The sequence below is a fragment of the Carettochelys insculpta genome, chromosome 9 (assembly GCF_033958435.1).
Source record: "Carettochelys insculpta isolate YL-2023 chromosome 9, ASM3395843v1, whole genome shotgun sequence".
Taxonomy (NCBI): domain Eukaryota; kingdom Metazoa; phylum Chordata; order Testudines; family Carettochelyidae; genus Carettochelys; species Carettochelys insculpta.
This window is the reverse complement of record NC_134145.1, coordinates 26,869,963-26,894,642: the sequence shown is the minus strand read 5'-3', so window position 1 is coordinate 26,894,642 and position 24,680 is coordinate 26,869,963. Positions and strand designations below refer to the sequence as shown.

General features: G+C 42.4%; 1 long non-coding RNA gene across 1 annotated transcript in view; it reads right to left on the bottom strand.

The window, feature by feature from the left end:
- Positions 1-395: 395 nt before the first annotated feature.
- LOC142017704 (uncharacterized) overlaps positions 396-24,680 on the bottom strand; it is a 42,234-nt gene continuing 17,949 nt past the window's right edge. The window contains exons 2-3 of the long non-coding RNA XR_012646576.1: positions 14,087-14,151; positions 396-425 (exon numbers count right to left, since the gene is read on the bottom strand). This is a non-coding gene — a long non-coding RNA (uncharacterized LOC142017704). The remainder of the gene's footprint in view (positions 426-14,086; positions 14,152-24,680) is intronic.

Genomic DNA, 24,680 nt, shown 5'->3' with positions numbered 1-24,680 from the left:
GGGGAAGAGGTAATAAAATTATGAAAATTTGTAGGCATCCCAGTCAAATCACTCTATGGTGAAATGCAAAACCTAGTCAGCAGTCTATTCAGGAAACAGGTGGTGGTTCATCTGAGGCAGCTGCAGTGCAAGTCTGTCAGAAAAAGAAGAGTATCTGGGCATGCCTATATTTAAATGCAAATTAGACGGGAAACACCATCTGCCTTGGGAACACACCAGTGGTATCTGGAAGGCTGATACCTTAGGATTCTTACTTATTACTTACCCCAGAGTAGCTGAAGACCCATAGCTTCTACTGACTTCTGTGAGTACTGTAGCTACTTACGTCTGAAAATTAGGCCATAGGTCCGAAAAATGAGGTTGGAAGTTTCCTTGCACAGAGCCAGAGAATTTAGAAGTGTGTAAACAAAATTATGGGAGAGGCTCTGAGAGAGAGAGAGAGAGAGAGTGTTATTGGAACTTTTTAGACCTTAAGTTTGTTCAAGCTTTGGCATAAGGCATTTTTTGCCCTTCCAAACTTGTTAATTCATCTCTAGAAAAAGAGTAAAAGACCCAGGAATCCAAGAAGCTCCCTGTAACCACAAGGAGGAGGCGCAAGCGCAACTGATGTATTATCTGAGTTTTCCCTCTGGCATCTTCCACCACATGATCTCCTTACCTCATAGACTTCAAGCAGGTTTAAAGGATCTTTTGCAGAACAACTGTATGTGAACTACTTAAGACAAGGGATGCTACATGTAATGGAGAATGCAAAAAAGCAAGCAGACAGCACAGTAGCCATCTGCTCAGGTTTGGAACAGGAACATTGCAGATCTCGCCTGTGCATTAGCGTTGCCATTGAATGAAGTTTCTAACAAAAAAGTTTAAAAAAATCATGGCTGTAGCTGATTCCCATTATAACGTCCCTTGAGAAAAAGACTATTCCACTGCTCACTGAAGCTGTACACACAATGGTACTGTGTAATGCACAGTGAGCTTAAGTGTCTTGGGCTTACATCAGTGCAGACATGTGGACTTCTAGCTTGCAGGTCAGCTGGAGCACACTATACAGTGTTCCAGTACTGCCAGGATCCAACCACCTGTCTTTATGAAGCATAAGGTATTGCCAAGCCACAGAACCAATTGTGCCAATAGAATATGTGCCATAAGGGGGTTGCAGAGCCATTATTTACAGCACCACACTGATTATAATGTCATGATGTGTGATGAAATTAATATTTTTCCAAGAATGCAAAGGTGGCATGTAAGATCAGTAGATACTTAGATGCTTCAGGGTTCTGTGTTGATAGTCCAGGTAATTCTCCATTTACCAATGAAGTATTTCCAATTTTATCTAATAAATGCGACTGCTGCTGCTGGCAGTCAGTTAGTTCAGGGAACACTGAATGCCACAGTCTGGTTAATACTCACACACAAAATTGGTGAGGATGTTAATGGCAACCACTGTACTATGAATAGTGCAATTTAACAACCTATCTTACAAATTAAGTGATAGTAACTGTGGTTCTAACCCTGTCTTTCTGCAGAACAATGTTCTTTCCATAGGCTGATTATAACTCCAATACCTTTTATATGAAACAAGTGCTAGGAAATAGCCAGTTCACTTTTCATTTACGTTATTGGATTAGGTTCTCAAATACTGTCAGTAGTATTAGTAACTGATTCTTGTTTAGTTTCCTAAACACAGATCTGTGACTTTTCTGGAAAGAAAAACCAGTAAAGTAAGAAGGAAGTTTTAAACTCATGCATGGATTTGGAGGAAACTATCCATGTGCTCAGCTAGTGACAATAGGTGATTTTCCATAGAACTACACTGATTTACACCAGCTGAAAATTCTGGCTTAATAAATGAGGTACTATAAGACAGAGAGAAATGTTATGTTCTAGAGAGCTCATGTTCACCTGTACATGTGTTTTCATTCAGAGACATTTAGGAAAAAGGATATTTAACCACAAAACCAAAACTACTGTATTCAAAATGCATAAAAATGACAAACCATTTGGCAAAATGTGGGGAGGAGGGTTTCCACCTTATTGCAGAAGACGAACCACATTGGAAGAAGGAGGAGATTAGTTTAGTTTAACCTTTTATCCAAGAATTAAAGACCTGGTGGAAATTTTTAAAAAGGGTCTAAATGGCTTATGAACCTAAATCTCATCAAGAACCAACACAACTTTGGCTCTTCACTGCTTGAGATCACTAAAATTTTCTTCCAGTTAGTAATCCTCACACACGTCGGTAGCGTGACAGAATTCACCAGAACTACTCACAGATGTCAGGTTATTCACAGGCATTTCAGGATTGGAGTGTAGGTTGTATGACTAATCAAATAATAGCAAAGGATGGAAATTTTCATCATACTGATTCCCGTTGATTTCAGTAGGATTTCAGGATTTCATTGCAAAGATGAGATGGTTGGGGAAAAATGCAGTTAGGGAAAAACTGAGGCTAGGTGGTGCAAATCTGCACACAGGTAGGATGTAGGTCCTCAAGTATTTTCACATGTGGATCCTTACACTGTAATGGGCCTTATATGTCTGGCATCAGAAATCAGCACTGGGGTGGGAATAGAGAAGGGCTGCTTGTAGCCACAAGGACCCCTGCCTTTGTGAGTTTTGTGCCCGTATTTGGGAGGTTTATATGTCGAGTCCAGATTTGTTATGTTCTTGACTTATGTATTTATGAGTTTTGTTTCTACAGTATATTAACACCTGGAAGACAGTCCCATTCCTTTTCTTTTACAGAGAATTACAATTAGCTGAAACTATTTATTTTAAAGATTGGGAGGCCTCAACGGGGGTACAGAAGTCTAACAGGGATAAATTAATTGGAGGGTCTAAACTTAGAGGGAGAGAGATGAAGATTTTAGAGGCCGCTTTTAAAATTCTCTTCTCGCTATCTTCAACTCTGCCAGACACAACTCCTGAAAGACTACACTACGTTCCTTCATCAGCCTCCTTTTAGCGGGGGCTTCTTCATGAAACCAAGAATAGTAGACAAACCTGCCCCCCACAAGTTGTTGCCACATGTTGATATGTGTTCATCTCCCTTAATTTCCCCCAACTTCTACCTGACTCCCAGCTCTGAACCCTAGCTCAGTTATTGGTCCCCTCATACAATCCTTTAAATGTGTAAAAGGCAATTCTCCTCAGAAAAAGCCTAGTAAAAGAAATGGGTTTTAAAACAGCATCGAGGGCTTTTATTTATAAGAGTTACTTCCTCTGCAGACTGAGCCTGATTGAACACTATTGGCTTAGTAAACAAGAAAATAATACATGACTGGGATTTCTTTGGTAATTTGAATTTGTAGATCTCAGAGTCGACAGTCACATAATGATTGTTCTAAGATGCAATTTAACAAAATAAATTGTTGTAAATCAATACAATGCATAATCTAATAAATTCAAATGGATTTGGCAGATATGACTACTAATTAAAGAATTAAACAAAGAAAGATCTGAACCCTTGTAAACACTCTCAGACAGAATGGGCAAATGTGGAATATTTAATCCTTTTCCCAGTACTGGGTAGCGATGCTGTCTGGTTCTTCCTCTCCTGCATGTGAAAAGTTTTTGCCACTATCTCCTTGCTTAAAAAAACTTGAAAACTTGAAACAATGATTGCATAGAATGTACAAATGTGTCCAGCTGATCACTGAGGTCACTGTGGGAGACCGGGGAAAGAGACATAGATGCTCTGGTGGCAGCAGCAGCTCAACCCAACTATTTGCTGAAAACAGAACAGCAATGCTACAGGCTTAAACTACAAGAAGTTATACACCCTGGAAAGTAAAGACACCTAGATTTATCAGTAGCATTCAAAGATTGTTCCTATACAAACCTTGTCACAACACTGGTTGAAGCAGATATTTCACCTGACAAAAAACAGAGGCTTGGAAGAGTTCCAGTTTCCTAATTTATAATAATGAGGTCGACGAACAAAGTTCAGATTTGCACTACAGGGTAACACAGCAATGGCATGGAAGCTTCAATTTCTAGGATGAACTAATATTTAATTCTAAGAGTGTCTTTTCACCTGGACTATTTTGTTCTTTAAAAACATAGTAGTTGTGTTACAAATAACTACACTGTTACAAATAACCAGCATCTGAAGAAGTGAGTTAACTCACGAAAGCTCATGCTCTAAACTTTTCTGTTAGTCTATAAGGTGCCACAGGACCCTTCGTTGCTAAATAACTACACTGTGGCTGTAGTATTTGAAGGCCACACCATGTATCCTGTATGCAAGCATACAAAGCTTTATTTCCATATATGAACAACTAGCTGATACAGGAATTCTCAAAAAGCATCCATGGTTATATGCAGTATCATAAATGAAAAATGGGAGGATTGTTTTTATATTGTTTAAAAAGAAAAATGGCTTCTTGGACAATCACTTATTTTCAGCCTTTGATTTTTGCTGTGTAAACTGTGATATCCTTGGTCCTGCTGGCGCCCTGGCTACAACTTTTGTAACAAGTAAACTGGATTACACAAACCAGTTTTATTCACTGCCTCAGAAATTAGACTTCTTTCTAACAACAGCCTTGTGCCTTTTAAAAAAAGTAATTATATATTAGACTGGCAAATCCTCTTGTAATCGTCTGCCTTCTTGAAAGATGGAATTCCAATTTAGAATTAAACAACTGACATGAAAGATCCACTTTCTGAAGATTAAAGTGACCACACTTTCACATGATGTTATTGCATTTTAGATATTTTGTTTAGAAAGTGCTTAATCTAGTAATTGTGCCAAATCTCATTTTTCTTTTTTCAAGAGTCCAAGACCACAATATGCTCTTAGTCAAAGCATTTAAAGACATCACAACATTTACATTTAGCCTTTTAAATTCACAGATGAGACTTTTAATATATTAATATTACTGGCACTCACTCATTAGCTGATGTGGCTAATATCTTCATTTTCAGCTGTTTCTGACTGCAATCTTTCCCTTTGGATGTGGATGCTGCCATTATGATCCATGAATTACCCCCAGAGGAGATCACAGAACCTACTGTAAGCAGGACTACACCTAAAGACCTAAAGATTTTGTTAAAATATCTTACTTAGGTCCCAGTCCTGCAAACTTGAGTGCACTTAAATTCAGTCACAACAGTTACACCATTCATGTGCTTAAATCACTGTAGTAATGGGGGTTCCGTGGTATTTCTCAAATGGGAGCATATAACACATGTGCTGCTGGTTTCCAGTTAGAATTCAGTGTTGAATAGATTAGGTCTTGGCTACCACATTTCTGTACATGGATTATGTCTACACTAGAGAGGCTGGTCGACAAAACTGGCATTTTGTGACAAAACCCAGAGTGTGTCCACACTACAAATGCGTTCTGTCAACACAATGCGGCACTTTTGTCGACTGCCTCCACCGCATGAGGCAGAATGCCTTTGTTGATGGATTCTGTTGACAGGAAACAAGTGTGGATGCTCTGGGGTGGCCCTTTGTTGACAGAACAGTCCTTCATGGCACTGGCCATCTAGCCCTGGGAGATGCCCTGTCCACCACAAGCTCAGCTCTATGTTCTCTGCTTTGGGCCAGTCTTGAAGCTGCAGGGAGCCCCGCAAACCCACTGGCAGAAAGCTGAGGGCATGCAAGCAGCACAGCAGCACGTTGTCTCTGCACACACCCTCAGAACCACTCTCCAGTGGCTTTGCAGGCCATGGCAGACAGACAGGAGTCCTATGACATCCTAAAACCTTCAAGGGGGCCACAGGAGGGGTCCCAACAGCCCCCCCCAGGGCACAAAACACAGGGCCTCATCCTGGACTGGGCCTGAGATCCAGCACCTTGTTGGCCTCTGGGCTGAGGAGACCATCTTCCTGAACCCTCTGCAAAGAGGAGGAACACCCTGACCTATATACCCAGCTCGCCACTGCCCTGGCGGCATGGAGCCGCCCTGCCTGGACAATGGAGCAAGGTCTGAGAAGAGGTCAAGGAGCTGCACCAGGGATTATACCCAGACTGGTCCACAGCCAGGAGGTCAGGGGCAGGACCTGCAACCTGCCCTATTGTGCTGAATCCACAGCCTCCTGAGGGCTGAGGACTCCTTCCCCAAAATAGCCACCCTTGACATGGCCCAGGAGGTCCCCACCCAGGGAGCTGGAGTTACATCAGTACGAGCATTAGCAGCAGCCCAGGACCAAGCCAGACCTGCAGCCAAAGGGTGACACTGTTTCAGAGGCCAGTGAGAGCACACTGGTGATCACCCTGGACTTGGGCCGCTTCTCCAGCCAGGCCATGTCCAGGGCCTCAACAGACCCAGTTTGAGGGACCCTCCAGTAAGTTCCCAGTGCATCACACACCCCGGGCCTGGGCTGGAAGCAGTCAGCTACATGGGCACACTAATGAGAAGTGCAGCTCCTGGCATGTGGGCATGCCAGCAGGTGGGAGTCAGCACCCGCTCCTGCAGACAGCGCTGTAAGCTGAACATGCATGTTGGGGCCCCAAGGAGGGCCAGTTTGTGCCCAGCTCACCCTGCACCCATGCAGGGGTCTCTGTGGCTGAACACCACCCTCGGCTGCTAGCCTACTGAGCAGGGAAGGGCCTGCAGTGGTCAGCTTGGTCCCTGAGGTGCCAGGGAGCTCCCATGTGGCAGGGCCTTCTGGGCAGAACAGACATGCCAGAGCTCCTGGAACATCCCCACCCCTTGGCCCGGGGCATGGCGGCTGTTGCTAATGGTGGGTTGAGGACAGGGCTAATAGAAGGATATTAAAGTGGACTAGTTGCTCAGCAGAGTACCATAAAAAAGAAATCAGTAGTTTGACCTTGGTTACAGGTCTCATCCTTCTCCTCCAGCAGCAAAGTATCCAACATTCTGCTGTAACCTTGTTTCAGATTAGATTTAGAGGGAGAAAACCCCCTAGAGCTTCAAAAGTCGTACTTTCCACATTAGCATCAAGGTGTTCCTTACAAGACTCCTATCTAACTACTGTTCCACCTCAAGTCCACCCCACCTACATTATTATTTGGTATACAAAACAATATTATATTTAGGACATGGAAAGAGTGAAGTTCAATTAACTTTCCAGAAGCAGAGAAGATCTGCAAAACCAATATTATACACATCTGCGACAGTTACTAATTTTCTTAAGTGTGTGTAAACTATACAAATAACATTATGAAATAGTGCAAACTGAAGAATCATTTTTGAATCTAGCAATATGGAGAACCATGCCAAAAAAAGTGATTAAAAATAACCAAAACAATATTACCTATCATATTTTCATTTTGTCTTAGCTCTTGAAGCCACTAATATCTGAGAGTTATCTCCGGCCTGCATAAAACAGCTTTCCAGGTTAATTCATGAGAGCTTTAAGCTATGGTCAGCCCTGTTCTTTTTCTAGAATTTTAGAAAGAAATTTTCATGTTTTTTGACTTTGCTCTTTTAGGGATCCCTTCTTTTTCACTTTAAGTTTTCTAGTTATGTACTCCACAGAGCTATTCCCTCAAAGATGCAGGGTGTAATTATTTCCCCAAGATTGACTGGTTTATCATGTTACTGGAGCAACACATCACTATTTCAACAGGAAGGCAATAAAACATTCTGAACTCTAGAAACAGCAGTGGCTCCCCTGTAATAGATCCCTATTTATATTTAACAGAATCAATAGTTGTTTGCAAGTAATTGCACACTGCAATCTGTAAGTAAGGTAAGATTGAAAGCATGCAGCTGCCTTATGACTCAGGTGCACTAGTCTGCTGAAGTGCACAGCAAGTTTCCCTCAGATCTACTGCAGTCTGGAGGTCCATAAAAGTGACCTCTTTCCAACTGGCTCTATATATTCTTTGTGAATTCCATCAATACAGTAAACGTCCTTTGCCTAGCCTCCATATTGATTTAAGTTAATTACTACATTTCCTAGTAGAACTCAGTGAAGCTAATCATACAAGTGAGGCTGAACAACTCTCATTTGGCAGTCTCAAAAATACTTGAATAATTGGTCTACAGTTAACCATGTTTCTCTCTCCAGATTAAAGAATTACGAAGGATCCTTCTCTACTCTCCATACACAAGTGAACTGTGTACCATAGTTTTTCTCTTGTAAAGAAATGGCTCCTAAAATGGGCTTTTGGATCAGTCTTTCCAGTTACCCACAATACACAGTTTTTTAAATGACCATCAGTGAATCCCAGGCAAAACCTTAATTATTTGCACAGAATCATTACAGCCGAAATTGGAGCCCTATCTATAGCTGCTGATTTACCTTAATCAGGACTAGAACCCAAACAACAGAATAGCACAATACTGTTGGCAACAACTTTCAGGGTTTCCACCTTCAGGAGTCAGAGAGCAATCACATTATTAATTTATTTTCCTGGACAATCCCTTGAGAAAGGCCCACATATACCCAGAGGCGAAAATAATTGTGTGCACCGTGGTGTGCAGCTCTGGCAAGACGTGGCTGAGCCATGGCAAAAGCCAGCAGGGAACTATTCAAAGAGGTGATAGGGACCCGGATTGCAATACGACAGTACCTCTAAAAAATTGTAAGTTACTTTCATCCCTGCTTATATCCCAATTGAATTAAAATGCTGTTACTGAAAGGAATCATCTGAAGTTTTCATTTGTGGCATCATTTTAACTTATTTTCTTGTTATACTTAAAAATAAATAAAATGTACCTATCTTGGTTTCTAGATTTTTTTTGTAATATACAACAGCAGACACAAAATACAGTCAATACACATGCTTTATAGAATAGACTTTCACAAAGAAGGTATCTTGTCTGCTCAACGATATAGCCAAGCTAATTGACATGTTGACTCAGGGGAAGGTTGTCCCCTGTTGCTCCCTGGGTCGAGGTGTTGGTGGGCACATTTGCATAATATGCCACCAGTGGAGTCCCTTGGGCTAGGACTAGACTAGAGGGCTGTCCTTTTCTTTTTTGACAAAATAGCTGCTTTGTTAAACAAAACCCCTGGAGCATCCAGTTTCCCAAGGGTGTTCGGTTGACAGTAAGTCAACAGAATGCAGCACTTTTGTCAACCACTGTACCCTGCTTGCCATGAGGAAGACTGCCTCTGTCGACAGAAATCTTTCAGCAAAAAAGCCAGTCTGGACATTCCAGGGGCCCTTCTGTTGACAGAAAGGGCTTCTGGAACACCAGATGACCCTGTCTGCTGTGCTTCTGGTTGGCCATTTTGCCAGTAGAAGTCTGGCCACTCTCTATTGACAGTAGATCTTTCGCTCTCCTTTGCTGTCTGGAGCTGTGTCTACACGTGCACGCTACTTCGAAGTAGCGGCACTAACTTTGAAATAGCGCCCGTTGCGGCTACACGCGTCGGGCGCTATTTCGAAGTTAACTTCGAGGTTAGGCGGCGAGACGTCGAAGTCGCTAACCTCATCAGAGCTGTGTCTACACGTGCACGCTACTTCGAAGTAGCGGCACTAACTTCGAAATAGCGCCCGTCGCGGCTACATGCGTCGGGCGCTATTTCGAAGTTAACTTCGACGTTAGGCGGTGAGACGTCGAAGTCGCTAACCTCATGAGGGGATCGGAATAGCGCCCTACTTCGACGTTCAACGTCGAAGTAGGGACCGTGTAGACGATCCGCGTCCCGCAACGTCGAAATTTCCGGGTCCTCCATGGCGGCCATCAGCTGGGGGGTTGAGAGATGCTCTCTCTCCAGCCCCTGCGGGGCTCTATGGTCACCGTGGGCAGCAGCCCTTAGCCCAGGGCTTCTGGCTGCTGCTTTCGCAGCTGGGGATCCATGCTGCATGCACAGGGTCTGCAACCAGTTGTCGGCTCTGTGGATCTTGTGTTGTTTAGTGCAACTGTGACTGGGAGGGGCCCTTTAAGGGAGCGGCTTGCTGTTGAGTCCGCCCTGTGACCCTGTCTGCAGCTGTGCCTGGCACCCTTATTTCGATGTGTGCTACTTTGGCGTGTAGACGTACCCTCGCAGCACCTATTTCGATGTGGTGCCGCGCAACGTCGAAGTTGAACATCGACGTTGCCAGCCCTGGAGGACGTGTAGACGTTATTCATCGAAATAGCCTATTTCGATGTTGCTACATCGAAATAAGCTATTTTGATGTTGGCTTCACGTGTAGACGTAGCCCAGGGGATCGGAATAGCGCCCTACTTCGACGTTCAACGTCAAAGTAGGGACAGTGTAGACGATCCGCATCCCGCAACGTCGAAATTGCCGGGTCCTCCATGGCGGCCATCAGCTGGGGGGTTGAGAGACGCTGTCTCTCCAGCCCATGCGGGGCTCTATGGTCACCGTGTGCAGCAGCCCTTAGCCCAGGGCTTCTGGCTGCTGCTGCTGCAGTGGGGGATTCATGCTGCATGCACAGGGTCTGCAACTCGTTGTCGGCTCTGTGTATCTTGTGCTGTTTAGTGGAAGTGTGTCTGGGAGGGGCCCTTTAAGGGAGCGGCTGGCTGTTGAGTCTGCCCTGTGACCCTGTCTGCAGCTGTGCCTGGCATCCCTATTTCGATGTGTGCTACTTTGGCGAGTAGACGTTCCCTCGCTGTGCCTATTTCGATGTTGGGCTGCGCAACGTCGAAGTTGAACATCGACGTTGCCGGCCCTGGAGGACGTGTAGACGCTATTCATCGAAATAGCCTATTTCGATGTCGCTACTTCGAAATTAGCTACTTCGATGTAGCGTGCACGTGTAGACGTAGCCTGGATGCGATTTGTCAACAGAAGTTTTGTCTCAAAATATGTTCTGACAAAAACTTCTATTTACAAATCACTCTAATCTAGACATAGCCTTGGAGAACTCATCCATGCCCTTGCATATGGGGCACACAAAGGAGATAGATGCTACTACATCTTCTGAGAAGGTGTAACAGCATATAACATCTCTTGCATCTCAAGGAGCTCAAGGAAAAATATTAGGGCTATATCTTACAGGCACAATTGAGCCAAGCAGAGATAAAAGAAATACTTAAGCTAAAACCTGATTCTATTGAAGTCACTGGGAAAACTTCCATTGACTTCAACAGAGCCACGATTAATTCCTAGGTCACGTAGTACATTTCCTGTCCATGCAAACTTAACTCAGTATATTATTATTAGCTCTCTTCAGTCCATGTTTTATTATTCTGTCTAGTTTTTTGTTTAAAAACAGTCTGAAGCAATGGAAAAAATTCCAGTACCAAGAAAAAAAAAAGGTTCCATTTCAAGCAGAATGCCACAAAAGTGCTTTTCCCACGCAACTGGTCTATTTTAATACATTCCAAATGAAATGCAAAAAGTTTGATTTCTGAAGTTTCCAGATTTCATTATGAGTTTTTATAAATGTGCATATTTTTATGGAAGATAGTAACTGAAATGTAGCTGGAATATGTGTAACTCTAATTCAGGTAGCACCATAACTACTGACTCTAGGGTGAAACTCAGATATTTTTCCATCAATAGCAGAAATTACATGCTTCTACATGGAAGGGGGTTATTTAAGTGATACAACACAACATGTGCTTCAAGTTATACTACATCATACAAGAACACAAATTAAACCCAAAGCATCAAAAGGAACATCACACATGTAAAGAAACAATGCTTCTTGTCACTGGAAAGGCAAGTTTAAGTGATGTTCTTGAGAGTATAAGATATGTACATTATGGTTCAAATAATTTTAATAATATTAGATGTTTATGTGATGCTCCTTTGTGAAATAGTATATTTCAAGGTATAGTATGGGAACATAAATAACATTCTGAAATTTGCTTTCTTCTTTGCTCTGACAAAACACAGTATTGTTGACTTTAGAGGAGGCTGCAAGGTCTCTTTTTTCCCCTGTGCAGATTGGATTGGAGCAGTTGAAGGAATGTGTCTATTTTTGATGTGTGTTTGGAGAGTTATTATTAGTAGAATGCTTTAGGTACTGCTGACATTAACTGATTTATAATATATATAAATTATATATAATACTTATATATATTATTATATATATATAAATATATATTATATATAATACTTTATATATTATATATAAAGTATTATATTATATACTGATATATAATAGGTGTTTTTTGTCCATGAACTTAGAAGTTCATATGATATCATTTGTACATGAAAGAATACAATAAGTGAAAACATGAACATGAGGGAAATCCAAGACTACAACCTTTCATTAGCCTTTCTGTATTGCTTGTGGCTGGACCCTGAGCTATACAAGTGTGGGCAAAATAAACATCTCTTCTTCTTCAAGTGCCTTCCCACATTAAATTCCCCTCCTACACTTAAGCTCTCTTTTACCAAATATCAGCTCAGTCCCCCACCATCTATCATAGCTTCAGCTTATTTTCTTGCTGTGACATCAGCACAGTACACAGACCTTCACATGAGCTTGCTGGTAAGGGGTGATGCTGAGCTAGAAGTACCCTTGGAGTTTTAAAATCACTTTCTAACTTAGGCCTTCCACTGGATAGACTAATGGCTACTATCTAGTTGTGATACTGGCCTTACTGTGATGTGGAAACAAAACTTCACTACGTGGAAGATCGCCCTGGTCATGGTCAATTTTTGGTGGGTTGATTCTGTGCACCTAGTGGGGACGTGCAAAATTGAACTGTTAGGGGTGAACAATCGATCTCTGTACTCCTCAATACCTTGAGGAGTAAAGGGAGGTCAATGGGGGAGTTTCTCCCATCAACCTCCCTCAGGGAGGATGGCCAGGTAAGTCGAGTGCAGATAAGTCACAATTGCCATAGCTAGAATTGCATATCTGAAATCTACATTGAAGTCTAGTGTAGACTTTGCCTACATTCCAGAAATATAAAAATCTGAATGTGGTAATAACACTAGCAACACAGTTCCATGTCATTTTTTTTTAAACAGGAGTTAGATTTGTTCTAGACTAAGCAAGTTAAGAGGGTGATGAGGAAAAATAAGAGAAGAATGGTTGTTGCAAGTTTATGCTGCTCCACTCGCTAAGCTGGCAACAGAATGTAATTAGATTTCTATATACAAGGCTATCTATTTAACATCCATACTAAGATGAAATCATTAGTGCAGTAAACTATGTTACTCTGACATCTAATACACCTCATCATAATGTCACAGAAAAGGACAAAACATTCAAATAATTAGCAACAATGAAAACAGCAAAATGAACAAATCATAAAACTGCATAGTACACTGGATAAAGAAAAAATGTTTTAACTCGGCACTTGCATAAGTTCTCCAACTCTTCTAATATACTGCTAATGCAACCATTTATTCTGACTAGTGTAATCAAGTTTTATGTTCCCAGGTTATCCCGAAAATTGATGCACCCATTCATTATGCACAGCTGATTAAATTTTGAATTTGGGATTTTTTTTTATGTAGTCTCTTCATAAGGATACAGACCTCATCCCCCCAGTCATTTTAAATCAGATTCCTGTAGGTACTCTTAGATGCATGTTGGCAATAGAATTTCACAAAAAAAGTAGATTAGTGTGTTCTGTGAATGAGCCACAAAGCTTGACATTTGGATGAATAATGGTAGAATTAGGTTGGAAAACAGGAAACAATTTTGTGGTTTTCAACTCCCACCCCCACAGGATGTTGATATTCATAAAATGTTGATCAGCTCTCGTTACGAGGTCACCAGTTTTATTTAAAAACATTTATCTAGGAATATTATAAATATTTGTATCAGGTAGATAAAAAATCTACATTTGAATATTTACATGCTACCATTTAAGCTGGTGTTTTGGCTTATAGCTAATTATATACTGCAATGCATGTTTGATCACATGCTGATATTATAGTGTCAGTGGCAAAATGTTTTCCAAAACATGTTGACCCAGATACTGCCAAAATATTCCAAATAGTATTTTGTTTAAATGTATTAATTTAGTCTGTGTCCCAATGCATTTAAGATATAGTGAAATGTCTCTATTCTATATTAACGCATATGGGATAAAAACAGCTAGGTCATTAAAAGAGAAAGATATTCATTTATTGATTTCAGCCCCTCTCTTCAAACCAAACAATATTACAACTTTTAAGACCGAGAGCTCATCAAATGCAAAAGCATGTCAAGGTGCTAATATTAATAGACATTCTCCCAATGTGTTATCAACTTTTAATACCTGTTTCCACGCCCATAAAATGGATGTGGTATACTCACATGGAGACATCTGCATCATGAACTGTGCTGATAATATTTAAAGCAAAGTGTACGGGATAAATCATCTGAAACAAACGGAGATTCTCTATCAGATGTTAGAAGTACAGTAGTAAACTTTAGAATTTTGAGCCAATGCTACAGCACATGACACACACTAATACTAACTTGTTCGTTTCTGTTTAATTATCAATAAATATGCAGCAGGCTGGCAGAGTCTTAGGAAAGGGATTATTACTGGGCATGCAGAGGATAGTGTTGCATCCTGGGAGGCCTCTCCACAGTCTTAGTCGCAGTTAGGCTGCAGCTTGCATTCATGATGCCAAAAATTAAGGTAGGTCTCCTCTGAAATCTAAAGTTCTTTGTCATGGTCTATTAATCATACTAGTTACATTAGCACATATCTGAAGATCATGCTTGCAGAGCATAATAAGAATTTAAGATGAGGTTAACTGAACATATGGAATTGCTTGCAATACAAATACTGCTCAGAACATTATGCCTCTATCCTAGTGATATCAACTGACCAAGACATGTTTGTGTACTGTTAATGTGAATGGTACAGGCAGTTTAATATTGTCCTGGATTCACTATTCCATTATTCCAGATTTATATCAGTACAGACCTATTGAAATCAATGGCTTTACATTAGCACTGCCAAGCTTTCTGGATTGTATTTAATTAGAGATTGTCATGTGATGAAACTTTCACGAACACATCCAACTAAAATTGGTCACCCTACTATGCACCATTGTAAAATCAGAATAATTAGCAGAAATTAATTAAGACCAGAAAGTGAGGTGGCAAATTTACTTTTATTTAATATAACCCACTGGTCAGTGTGTTAGGAATTACCCTCTGTGCACAGAAGATATAAGGAAAAATATGGACATAGGGAGAGCAGAGGAAACTGAAAGAAGACAATGTTTTAAGTTGATTAAAAATTAAAATTAGACAGAAGCAAAAGTGTTTGTTGAAAAAGACAACCATTTCTTCAAGAATTGTTTTACTCCCTCTAGGTATTACTTCTAGCACCCTTTTAATTTCTTATGAGCCTCCTGATAACATTCTGTCTCCTAGGCATGTGTCTTTTAGATTATAAGGAAGAAGAGGGGCAGAGTGGTGGTGATGATCGGCACCAGGCACGTTGTTTTTACTAAGTAAACAGCACATAAAAATGTAGTGCAACTTCATTAAAGCTACAGTTTGAGAACTGTTCAGGCCTTTCTTCATGGTTCTGGAGGATTTTTTTATTTTATACAACTCAGTTCATCATGTGTAACTGAGGCAGGGCAAAAGTATTCATCTTCACAGTAACAAAGATTTACATAATAGTCATCAGTTTAAAAAAGCCATTATGTCTGTTTAGTTTTTAGGAATGCTTGGGATCTTATATAACCTTTAAAATGCAATAGTCAATGATACTGTACAAGATGAGACCTGGAACTTATCCTGTTATGTCTTTTCTCTGAGATATTTAGACATTGCCCACAATAATACTGTCTAGGGATACAACTTCACTCAAAATAGTCTCTCTCTGACTCATTTCCGCTCTTGGTTGGTACTATTAACATCAACACTGGGGTAGATGGGGCCTCAGAGAGTAAACTCCACACACACACACACACACACCATGATTGTTCACTTAATTACAATAGCAACTATGAATGAAAATCATAGTTTGTGTTTCTTCCATTGCAAGCTGGGAATGGAAAAATTCCAGTTTTCCTCCCAAGGCTTGAACACAGAATCCATTCACAGATTATATTACACCTTGATTTGAATAAAGGATTGTGTTGTTAAACGGTTGCCCAGCTACATGTTAATAAGACATTTTCAAATGTAGGTACCTAAGTGAGGCACCAAAATCAGTTCAGAAGTGTACACAGGTAGCTAGAAGTGTTGATCACCCTCAAGTCACAATGAATCCAATGGCAGAGGAGGTTGGTAATTATTTTTAAATACGTGTCTAAGCATGGCTTTAGGCACATAACTTTATGCAGTCAGTAATATTGAAAATATTGGGTTTAGTGACTTTCTATTGATCATATGGTAAGTCAATGGCAGACCTAGGCATAGGACTCATGTCTCCTGCTTCCCCAAAATAGGCCTAATTATCCCTGGACCACAAGTATCCCTCCATCTCTTCATATTACTGACCGTATGTAGCAGGAAGATCTTATGTCCAGCTGGCCTAGAGTCAGCTCAAGGCCTTAGAGTTTCTGCCAGTTTAGTCAATCCCAAAGTGGACCGCAGCTGCAGCCTCACTCACACCCTCATGCTCTAATTACTCCTTCAGACTCCAATTAACACAGAGGAATGGCAAGGCCTGGGGACTCAAGTCCACCCATTCCTCCAGGTCCCAAGCTGGGGCATTAGTGGTTTATCAGTATCGAGCCTAGTTACTGAGTTGTCCCATATTAGGTTTCACCAGATCTTTCTGTCTGAAGCTCCTCAGTCTGAGGTGTTGTCACAGACTCTCAGGCCTGGTCTATACTAAGGACAAAAGTCAATTCCAGCTATGCAATTCTACCTATGCCAATAGCATAGTTAGAATTGACATATCAGAATTGACTTTCCGCCCTACTGTAGACCGGGGCTCTTCAGGCTTGCTCCAACATCCCTTACTCCACACAATAGTGTGGAGTACCAGGGTTGACAGCCAAGCCTAGAGAGATTGATTTTGCCATGTCTCTTAACACATGGCAAAACCAAACTGTGGAAGATCGATTGCAGTGTGTCGAACACCCGATAAGTATAGAAATGCCCTTAGTGTCCTATAATTCTGTTAATCTCTCTGAAGGCTTTCATATCAAAAGAAGAGGAGGCTCCAAATTCCTGCTGCTAAAATAGCTTCCACAAAGCTGTTTCCACCACTAGCCCAGCATCAGCTTTGCTTGCTGATATCATGTGCAGCTCATTCCCCTTCTTGTAGGCTCCATGCACTCCTTAAACTGTTTCTCTCATGGGAACCAGCTTTGCACTTGTTGAGAGGTGGTGCCTCCCTAGTCCAGTATTGTCCTACTCCCTACCCTGATTTTGTATCAGATCTGAAGACCCAACACATTGCAAATGAATAGTCTCCTTGAAAAGTGGTGGAAGGCTAACCTTTTGAAACCGCTCCACTGAAATTCCTACCTATATTGCTCACATCCTTTCCACACTGAAGTTGAGGCTGGCATTGCTAAAGACTAAATGATATTTAGCAAGGTATATCCTGCACTCTGATGCTTTTAATTAGTGTGTCACACTTATATTTGTTCTACTTCCAAAGTAGAAGTAGTGACTTACTATATTTGGGTGTCAGAATGCATGCAACTCCCCTGGTACAGTGTAAACTAGAACCAACAGTGAATGAATTAATGTTTAGTTTTGGGCAGAGATCCAATATTTGACACTGCTCTCATTAGAAAGGCTATTCTAATTAACGTATTTGAGATCTAATGGGTGTGCCGTTGATGAATATGCTTGTCACCTCAATTTTTTTTATGTTCTACTAGAGATAATTATGTTCAATGAGATTATCTACTAAGGACTCAGTTCTGCAAAGGAAGCTGCAAATAGAGATCCTTACCCCACTGTGGAGCCTCAGTGAAGTCTCTGAGGGGTATGATGCACATCCGTGGGCTTGCTGCATGACAGTAGTTTGCTGTATTATTTATATGAGTTACTTATAACTTGCTTGGTGCTCACATGCAGAAGTTGTTGCAATGGTCTGTAGACTTTGCTAGTTTTTGTAGGAATTGCATTTGCCCAGAACTAGTTTCTCCATAATCATATCCTATTGCAGATCATTCTACACTACTTCAGTGTTAGTCTGCACTGAAAAGCTGGCATTGTAGGTACACCAGCAAAGGTAATCTTCCCAGTGCAATCCCATAATGTTCCTGCAATCTCTTCAGTTAGAATTCTGATGTTTCAGGATGCTTATTCTCCCATCTGCCAAGTTACTTGCAGGTGGAAGACTAATTTTAACTCTTCCAATTTAGCAGATGTTGATTGTCTATGCTAGACTCTTAAGATGTGTTAGGGCATGTCTGTATTTAGCAGGAGATTGGTGCAGCGGGGTCGATTTAGAGAGCTTTTTAATGAAAAGCACTAAATTGATTCCACTCACTCTCTTGTCAACTCTGGTACTCCACTGGAATGAGATGCATCAGGGAAGTCTGAGAGAGCTTCTTCCGTCGACTTCTCTGTAGTGGAGACCCCACGGCAACTCAACCTATGATATATTAACTACAGCTACAATATTCAGGTTGTTAGAGTTGTGTAAATTGTGTTGACATTGCTATATATTGTAGACCTGCCCTTAGTATGTGATGGATAATGCTTATTAGCATCATATATTTAAATCCTAATATGCCTTGGTGCACAGAACAGGATTTATTCTGCATATGGATGGAAAAAATTAGAGGAAACACTTGTCCAAATGTTAAATTGAGATGTTGGTGATTAGGTACTCATATTAGATTTGGAGACAAAATGGTGGCTCTGGTGGAGGATGTGGTGGCTCCTCTGGGCTGCACCAGTGGTATGTGTGGAGGGGGTGCAGGGAGCAGCATGACCTGCAGGAGCCACCACCGAAGCCCCCACATATATGCGACAGCTCTGGTGGAGGAGGTGGAGGCTCCTCTGGGCTGCACCAGTGGTAAGTCCTTTAACTTACCTGGTGGGGGGCAGTTTGGGGACCTTGCTGGTGTGGGTGTTGGGAGCATGCTGGGATGCAGGGTGTGGCAGGAGCAGTGGGTGAGGGGATGCAGGGAGTGCGACAGGCCAGGGGATGTGGGTGGGGGCTGTGGGCTAGAAGGGAGCTCAGCAACAGGGGAGTGGGTGGTGGTGGGAAGGATTGAGCTGGCCTTTGCTGCTGGGTCGGGCCAGAGATGGAGCCAGGTTGGCTGTGGAGATTGGGTAGCAGTTGTGCAGCAGTTGGGCTGGAAGAGTGGTGTTCAGCAATAGGTTGAGCTGAAGGTGGTGCGGGGGTTGGGCTGGACCTGCGGGCACTACAGGGAGTGGGATGGGGCCAGGTGGGCTGGTCCATGGTATGGGGGCTTTCAGCATGGGGAGCCTTGCTATGGGGCCTGGGTGGCCCAGTGTTGCCCTCCTAAAGCCCCATTGCGGGGCTGGCTCTCTGGCTTCCGCTGGTGGCAGGAGCTGGTTTGGGATGGCCTGGTCCCATGAATTGCTGGAGGCCCAGTGGCAGGGCCCATGCTGAGGCCTATGGTGCAGCTGGCTGGATGCCTTGTGCTGCTGGAGGGAGGGGACCGGAGTGGCTGAGACTGAGAGAGACTCAGCTTTTCCCTGGAGCAGGGCTGGCCATTGGGACTGGGATTCCTTGGACCTCCCCATGCAAGTCAGAGGGCAACAGGCTGGGACTGACCCTGGGGTTCACCCCTGGCCTGCAGATGGAATGATGGGGGAGGGGGTGAGGTGCCCCATGTGGGAACACAAGACACTTGTTCTCCTGTGGGTTTTCTTCTCAGCGGCCTGCTCCTGGGCACCAATTTTGGACCTTGGGTGCTCGCCAGTTGAGGTCAGAGCAGTCTTATGTTTCTCTGGTGCTTCCCAGCCCCCCAGGCTCCAACAGGGCTTTGCAGAGTCATGGGGATCACTGGAGCCATCTGGGGTGATCCTGCATGGCAAATGACCCTGAACTCACTCTTTTTGCCTGGTCAGATGGTCAAAGGCTTCTCTCCTTCAGCTCTCAGGATCAGCTCTGCATCTCTAATGCTTTCTTTAACTTGAAAGAGTGTCACAAGGGCCGCGTCTACACGTGCATGCTACTTCGAAGTAGCGGCGCCAACTTCGAAATAGCGCCCGTCATGGCTACACATGTTGGGCGCTATTTCGAAGTTGAAATCGACGTTAGGTGGCGAGACGTTGAAGTCGCTAACCCCATGAGGGGATGGGAATAGCGCCCTACTTCGAAGTTGAACATTGAAGTAGGGCATGTGTAGATGATCTGCGTCCCGCAACATCGAAATAGTGGGGTCCGCCATGGTGGCCATCAGCTGAGGGGTTGAGAGATGCTCTCTCTCCAGCCCCTGCGGGGCTCTATGGTCACCATGTGCAGCAGCCCTTAGCCCAGGGCTTCTGGCTGCTGCTGCCGCAGCTGGTGATCCATGCTGCATGCACAGGGTCTGCAACCAGTTGTTGGCTCTGTGGATCTTGTGTTGTTTAGTGCAACTGTGTCTGGGAGAGGCCCTTTAAGGGAGCGGCTTGCTGTTGAGTCTTCCCTGTGACCCTGTCTGCAGCTGTTCCTGGCACCCTTATTTCGATGTGTGCTACTTTGGCGTGTAGACGTTCCCTCGCAGCGCCTATTTCGATGTGGTGCTGCCCAACGTCGAAGTTGAACGTCGACGTTGCCAGCCCTGTAGGATGTGTAGACGTTATTCATTGAAATAAGCTATTTTGATGTAGCGTGCACGTGTAGACGTAGCCAAGGTTTCATGGTACCACCTCAGATCCAGTCACTGGCATCAACTTGACCTTGTACTGGTATGCAGGAAACATCTCAATGCTGTCAAATTTACATGCATGTACCACAGTGCAGAGTGTGACACTGATCACTACTTGATCATCAGCAGAGTGAAAATCATCCCAAAGAAACTCTATATGACAAAGAAATGCAGTAAGCCAAAGATCAATACGCTCAATACCAGAGATGTGCTGAAATGCTCTGTCTTCACAGATGATCACCCTCGCAAAATGAAACACAAATCTGACCAAAAAAACATTGATGAAACATGGTCCTACTGAATGATGCAATATATGAATGTGACAAATCTGCCTTCGGAACATGTTAATTCTCTAACAAAGACTGGATCAATGAAAATGCTAACATTCTTAGGCCTCTTCTTGAAGAAAAATGCAAGGCACATCTGAATAATAAAGAACCCACCTCAAAGCACAAGAGATCAACTTCAACATGCAAGATCTGTTCTTCAGAGAGAATCCAGGCAGTGTGTGAAAAAGTATTGGGCCAATCTGTGTTCTAATATTCAAAAGGTGTCTGATTTGGGTGACCTGAAAACTATGTATAACGGATTGAAGAAAGCACTCAGACCGAACATTACCGAAGTCACCTCATTGAAGCATTTAAATGGACAGGTGATCACAGACAAAAAGCTGCAGATGTCCAGATGGGTGGAACACTACTCAAGGTTTTATTCCCATGAGCGTACAATACAACCTGAACTTGACATCCTCATCCCAACTCTTCCAGAAATGTCTGAGCTAGATGCAGAGCCTATGGAGGAGGAACTTTTTCAAGCTCTTGATGTTCTCTCCAGTGGAAAAGCCCCTGGAAATGACAGAATCCCAGCTGAAGTCCTGTAGGCAAACAAGGCTGTGCTCTTTCCCTTCGTCTATGATTTACTCCTAAAGTGTTGGAGAGCAGGAGATGTCCCACTTGACATGAAAGATGCAAATATCATCATTCTCTATAAAAACAAAGGCAACAAGGGTGACTGCAACAACTACAGAGGCATCTCGTTACTGAGCATCACAGGAAAAGCATGTGCCCATGTCATTCTCAGATGCCTGCAAAAACTTGCAGATTGAGTCTATCCAGAAACATAATGTGGCTTCAGGGCTGGCAGGTCAACAATGGACGTGATTTTCTCTCTTCAACAACTACAGCAAAAATGCAGAGAATAAGGAAAGCTGTTATTCGTAGCATTTGTGGACTTAACAAAGGCACTTGACACAGTATATCAGGACTATACAGAGTATTAACCAAGAGTGGCTGCCCACTGACCCTACTCAAGCTCAGAACATCCTTTCATGAAAACATGAAAGCAACAGTGCAATATGATGGATCTACATTGGAACTGTTTATAATGAACAGTGGAGTCAAACAAGGCTGTATTCTTGCCCCTACCCTCTTCGGCATATTCTTCTCAGTTCTACTAAATTTCATGCAGCAATGTATTTCTCCACAAAAGATTAGATGGCTCATTCTACAATCTGGCAAGAGTCAAGGCCAAAACTAAGGTCAAGAAAGTCCTCATTAGGGAACTCCTCTTCGCAGATAAGGCAGCTCTTGTCACTCATAATGAAGACACGCTACAGTCTCTGACAGATTCTCTGTCCATAGCCTGCAAGTTGTTTTCCCTTGACATAAGCATGAAGAAAACTGTTGTATTCACTCAATGCATACCTCAGCAACCCAATGTCATTCTGGATAACAGCCCACTAGATGTGGTTCAACAATTCTGTTACCTTGGATCTACTGTCACCTCAAACCTATCCCTGGATGAAGAACTAAACTTCAGAACTGGGAAGGCAGTTACTATTTTGACATGAAACGAAACGAGCATGGAACAATACTAAATTGACAGTGAAAACAAAGATACTTATCTACCAGCATGTGTATTGAGTATCCTGCTATATGGTTCTGAGACATGGACCACCCAGTCAAATCAGGAAAAAAAATTGAACAGTTTCCATCTTCACTGCCTCTGCAGAATTATGAATATCAACTGGCAAGATAACATGTCAAAGGCAATGTCTTGTCAAGATCTGGCATACCCACCCTCATAGTGACCCTCAACAGCAGAAGACTACGATGGCTTGGTCATGTGAGAAGAATGGGTGACAAATGTCTTCCCAAAGAAATCCTTTCTGGCGAACTGTCATGTGAGTTGAGAACAAGAGGAAGACCAAAGCTAAGATTCAAGGGTACATGCAAAAATTCAACATCGATCCAAATCCTTGGGAATCTACATCATCAGATCGAATTATTTGGCGATGATTGCTACAACAGGGCACATCATCCTTTGATAGTATGTGTGTAAGCCATGCAAAAAACTTCATCTTAGAAGGAAAAACTCTCAGACTTAAGAATTTGGAAATAGACTGACATGCGGTTAGTGCAATCAACAGTGCAAATCCAATATTGGATAGATAAGCCATGCGAGAAGCTGCATACTCAAGCACTGCCATAGGTCCTCACTGCTGCTGCTAACCACCATCTCTTGAGATGAAAAAGCGTCATAGTATGACAATCCTGCTTTGCACTTATATACCACCTTTCACATGAGGATTTCAAATGATTGACATACACACTAAAGATTCAGTTCTGCCATCCAGTAAGTAAATTATTCTGCTGTTGGTCTCTTGGCTTACTCAAGGAATAAGGTGCTACTCAAGCAAGAACATCTGCCACAATCAGTCACAAATTAATTAAGCCTTACAGCACCCTTGTGATGCAGATTAATATTTTGTTCATTTTTCAGATTTGTAAACAGAAGCACAAGGAAAGTAACTGATTTGTCCACAGCCATACAACAGTGAGCAGAGCCAGGATTAGGCACAGGATTTTAGGTTCCACATTCTCTGCCTTGTCTTCTAGAAATACTGCCTTATTGGAAGTATTTACCCATATTCCAACTTCATGACACTGTGGTCCCAGTTCCTCTACATAAATATGCTTTATAACAACTTTGTATTTGCAAGTTGAAAACACATAGCTGTGCTACCTGTTCATTTATATAGATAGGTAGATATATATTGATATATAGCTATATAGATATATTTATCTACATGCATGTTTAGTTAAATCAGGCCTTTTGTAATAACAGAGAGTGGTTCTGTTGCTAGGCAAATACTCTGTGGTAGACCTTGAAAAGAACTCTTATATTAAAACCAAATGAGAAGTTTGATTTCTATCACAGAGGTTCCACTCACTTTGAGTTTTAAAAAACCAGACCTGAGTGTACGTTGTTTTAATAAGAAAATATACTGAACCTAACAACTTAAGGACTGCAACCAATGGGAGGCTATGTTGGAATGAAACGAGAGGTACATTTATATGGAAGAGGGAGAGATACAGATATAGCTAAGTCATTTTTATTAATATAATACCTATGGTCATATGCAGAATGTAACATGAAGCCCCAGAGGCATGTAAAGAATACATGTGAGAAGGAAAATATCCTTGATAACTTATGAATAATGGGCTTCAACAGAACCTCAAGAGAGTAATCATTGCCAGTGGGATATTTTGCTTATCCAGCATATGTAATAGAGTTATAATGTGGTTAGGAATAGTCTGCTTGCTGAACCATTTATATATATATTTCAATTGTCTACTTTTTCCTACAGCAGTCTGAAAAAATGTGAGTAGAATGTGCTGTTTTTTTCAGGAGATATTAATTATTATTATTGTCACTATAGAGAAGACAGTTGGGGTGCGTCTACGCTAGCCGGCTACTTTGAAGTAGCTGGCACAATGTCGAAATAGGTCACGTTGCATCTACACGCGCCGTGTGCTATTTCCATGTGGAAGTCGACGTTAGGCGGCGAGACGTCGAAGTCGCTATTCCCATCCGAAGATGGGAATAGCGCCCTACTTCTACGTTCAGCTTCGAAGTAGGGTGTGTGTAGACGATCCACATCCCACTAGTTCGAAATAGCGGGGTCCTTGATGGCGGCCATCAGCTGAGGGGTTGAGAGACGCTCTGTCCAGCCCCTGCGGGGCTCTGTGGTTGCCACGTGCAGCAGCCCTTAGCCCAGGGCTTCTGGCTGCTGCTGCAGCTGGGGGTCCATGCTGCGTGCACAGGGTCTGCAACCAGTTGTCGGCTCTGTGGATCTCGTG